Source organism: Cupressus sempervirens, chromosome 9 (genome assembly GCF_028749045.1).
Source record: "Cupressus sempervirens isolate cs-2001-9-10 chromosome 9, ASM2874904v1, whole genome shotgun sequence".
NCBI lineage: Eukaryota > Viridiplantae > Streptophyta > Pinopsida > Cupressales > Cupressaceae > Cupressus > Cupressus sempervirens.
This window is the reverse complement of record NC_143126.1, coordinates 429869100-429873527: the sequence shown is the minus strand read 5'-3', so window position 1 is coordinate 429873527 and position 4428 is coordinate 429869100. Positions and strand designations below refer to the sequence as shown.

The window sequence follows — 4428 nt, the reverse complement described above, 5'->3', positions numbered from 1 at the left end:
AAACTCAAACATAAAAAATAGCTTTCTTAATCTCAAAATTCTTGAGCAAATAAACTATCAAATCCCTCCAATTGCATACTTCAATGATATCAACTAATAAATCTCCACAGTTTTCTTAGTAAGGTCTCTTTAACGTACAATGAAAAGCCGAGAACCATTATAGCCGCAAATAGGTGGCAACTGGGAGGCGTACCCTGAAACAGGTGACAATTTGAACATAAAAGTTTTGTTGCCCCAAAAGTAAAATAATTGTATTTGATCTTTGGGCCAATTCAAAATATCTGAGATTACACACCTGCTGAAATACGTATACGTTAGGAAGTTTCACTAAATCCATTAAATAATACTGTCAGATAGAAACGCAATTATATATATGTATTTAGAAGTTTACGTAGATATTATCTTTATAGTTGAAGAATCAATCATGTGATATGTTCAGTGAGATTTAGACATTCACATGCTGCCCACTGCACACAACCCAAAAAGCACTGAGTCTTGCATGTGCTCCTTTACAAGATGCCCACCTTCTCTTCATATGTTTAATGTATTAAAAAGTCTTCTAGTACAGGTGGGTCATTCTCCATGCTTCTTGTCTTTTGGATTCAAATTTGCAATAATAGACCCCAATTTCCTTTTATCACCAACCATTAGCTCTTGCAGTATAATGGAATATAGAGTTAGGGGACAAAATGACTAGCGACTGATGTTTAATACAATGGCATTCAATAGATTTTAGAAACCCATTTCATAGATTTGTAAGCCTTGCCATATATCAGGCTTCACAGTTTATTTGAGGCTTCTCGAAATGGGTTATTGCAACAAAGTTAAATGGAATAGAGAGTAAGAGGATAAATGTACTTGTGATTGATGTTTGTTTCAGTGGTATCCAATGGATTTTAGAGATTCATGTCTGGTGATGGATCATTGAAGATCATAAGTGGGTTTTAAAACAGATGGAGCTAGATTGGTACACTAAGAAGACCTTGCATTATCTTCCTCCTGCAACATCATCATCTCTATCATCTATTATTGTTCTGGTATGTATTACTTTCCTTTTACTTTGTCCTGTTAATATTTGTAACTGAACTTTTATAGTCCAAGTTACTCAGTTTGACTCCATAGCTTTTTCGTCAACATTCCATACCATTATCAATAGCTGAGATCATTATCGATGTATAATTCTTTTCATCAGACTATAATCAATGCTTGGTCATATTTTTTAACTTACAAATATAACATTAACAAAATAGAAGGTATACAGTCTGTTTTATGGGTTTACAATCTAATTAGATAAACCTAAAAGAACTGATTAGAGTAAGATTCTGAATGTTGCTGAGAAAAATGTAAGATCTATATTATCGAATCTAGAAAGTAATAACTGATATATTGATATATTTTTTTTTTCACCATAATCAATGGTTTGGTCATATTCCTGAAATTGGCCATATTTTCGAGCATACAAATATGATATGAAACATTAGCGAAAAACAATCTATACAGTCTGTTTAGGGTTTACAATCTAATTAAAAAAAACCAATGCTAGCTGATTAGAAGTAAGATTCTGAATGTTGATGAGGAAAATGTAAGATCTATGATATCGAATCTAGAAGCTCGTCTACTATAGTGATGAATTCAAAGCTTTGAGAAAAACCACAATATTATGTACTGTGGAATCCAATATCTCTAATATTTACTGAACACTTTCTATTTTTAAGTTTTTTGAGTTAATTACTTAACACTTCCTTTTTGAAGTTTATGCTTATAGCGTGCTTATGTTTTTTAAGTTAATGCTTATAGCATTGCTTATAAGTTTTGTGGGTTTTGGTTATTGTTTCTACAGATCAGGAAAACTCTCATAAAACCCATGAGAAAAATAGCAGTGCAACTGGATTCATGTCACCAGTTGAGAAAACCCAAGCATAAGAACAAAAATGCAAATAATTCACATGCTCTATCCTACATGAAAAAATCCTCCAAAAAGCTTCTGGTTCGGCTGCATACAAGGCACAGAAAGAGGCACTTGGATTGCTTTGGCTGTGTTCTACACATTTAGAGAAGTGGCTAATTATTACAAGTAGAGGAAATTGTTATAGAAATTTCATGGGTTGAGAATCCCATATACTTCAAGCAAGCACAAATTTTTCAATGCTTGAGAATGACAATTTGCAATGAGGATCTTATTATATTAAAACAAATATGCAATGTCAACTACAAACAAAATGTTGGCTTAGTGTAAGATGGTGACAATTTGCAAGAGAAATTCTTGTAATTTGAGAGGTATAGCCGAACAAGATAAGATGGAATGTTACTCAATGGGTTATTATTATATTCGAGCTATCTGATATAGTAACACATGAAAGCGTAGGAACTCAAATGGGTAAAGATTTACTCACTCGGAAGAGCCCTCAACTTCTAATTCAATGTGTTGTGGATAACACTGTTGACATTTTTCTCCTTATTCTACAACCACTGAACAAAATGCCTTACCAAAGGATGATAGATTAGGTTTATATCCCCTGTTTAGTATTTATTTTTGGATAATTATTTATTCCTATGTACTTTCAAAATGTTCAGGTTGTTGCTGAACAAAGTCCATGTGCTTTCCATCAGCGGCTGTCATGGACATCCCTTTTTCAACGAGCAAATGAATTTTCACTGTGTCGCTGTAACCATGATTCAATACAGCTTTTTGGTTTTGTCCTGATAAAGTAACAAATACAATTGAATATTTATGGGATATACACAATCATACGATTTTTTTTTAATCTTATAAAATCACAAACGTTTAAATCTTAGGGTTGGATCTCTTATGTCTGTTAAATGGACAGTTAAATATGGTTGTCTTAATAAGTTTTATTTTTATCAATATTTTTATTTTCTTTTCATATTATGACACAAATTTTGTATATATTTTTGAAATAAAGGACGGGTGAAAATTTATTCAAGCTGAAAGAGAAACAAGAACAAATAGAGAAAGGGCATTAGACAGCCCTGATGGGACAAGCCCGTTGTAAGTTGAGTCTTATCAACAATGTTCCAATTACACATATGGTCAAAAGCCCATAGATTTTGTATATAGTTTTTATAAGACTCTTCAAATTTCAGTTTAAATTTACAATTCATATTATATGTAGCTTTAAAGAAATTTTGATGTGTGTATGTGTATATATGTATACATAAATAGGATGCATGTCTTATTAAAAATTGACTATATTTCAAGAGATACATTTCTAAAATAGTAACTTATCATATAAGATATAATAGAGTTTTCTAAATAAGTAAAATAAGATCTAATATATAACTTACCTATTCATGGCAAGAGGAATACTTCAATCAATATAATATAGTGAAAGTTCTAGAGCTTGAGAAGCATGTACATGAGAGAGGTGACTTATTTAAAAATTGAATTCTAAAATGGCTATGAAATAACTTTTACTGTTACATTAGGTAAGCATCATATGTGTGTTTCGTAAGTGAAGGAGTATGTGTACACATGTATATGTATATGTGTATGTGTGTAAAGAGGGTTTTCTATCAGAAATGTTGTAGTAAAAAAATTAGAATTGAAAGGCATTAATCATCTTAAATCAAATATTCCTTAAGATGGCCTACTTTTCAAAAAACATCTACAATTGAGTAAGGATTTAATGTTTAAGGTGGAAATAAAACTGCTAGGCATGGGCATTGTACACATAGAAAACTATTTTAATCATATGCACATATGCATGAGAACTAAGCTAATTATAGTTCTAGATGATTTGGATTCAATCAAGTGGATCTCAATGTATCTTAAGGATACTTCTAATTTTGTGTTGTGTTTTGAAGGCAATGATACTTCACTAAGAGGTTATATTGATTTAGATATGTCTATAAATTTAGATAATAGAAGATCCACTACTAGCTACATGTATTTACATTTCCTAGAGCATCAATCAGTTCGGAATCAAAGTTGTAACAAGTGGTCTCACTTTCATCTACCAAGATTGAATATATTGTTCTAATTGAAGGGGCAAAATAGTTGATTTGGTGATTCTGATTGTCCTCAACAAGATCGACCTTATATTGTGATAGTAAAAGTGTCATTAATTAGCAAAAAATACAGTGTTTCATAGAACCAAACATATTGATTTTCGTTATCATTTCATTCAAAGAAAACTTGAAGAGGGAAAACTTCAAGTCTTGAAGATCAACACCAAGGACAATCTAGATGATGCTTTTACAAAGGTTGTTCCATGATAGAAGTTGGATTCTCTCAGCATTGTCAACAAATAATAGTAGGGGCACATCAAGGGAGTCTCACACATTACAACAGTTGGACTTCAAGTGGGGGATTGTTGGGTATATGTGTGAAACCCAACAGAAAAAATAAAATATTCCTGATATATTATTGTTTCCTCTTCATTTCTTTTGAGTCTTTATTTATACATG

General features: G+C 31.6%; 1 long non-coding RNA gene across 1 annotated transcript; it reads left to right on the top strand.

Annotated features, from left to right (window-relative positions):
- Window positions 1-646: 646 nt before the first annotated feature.
- Window positions 647-2669, top strand: LOC149539134 (uncharacterized). Its single transcript, XR_016355881.1, has 2 exons — window positions 647-1037; window positions 1841-2669. It is a non-coding gene; the product is annotated as an uncharacterized LOC149539134 (long non-coding RNA).
- Window positions 2670-4428: the final 1759 nt, after the last annotated feature.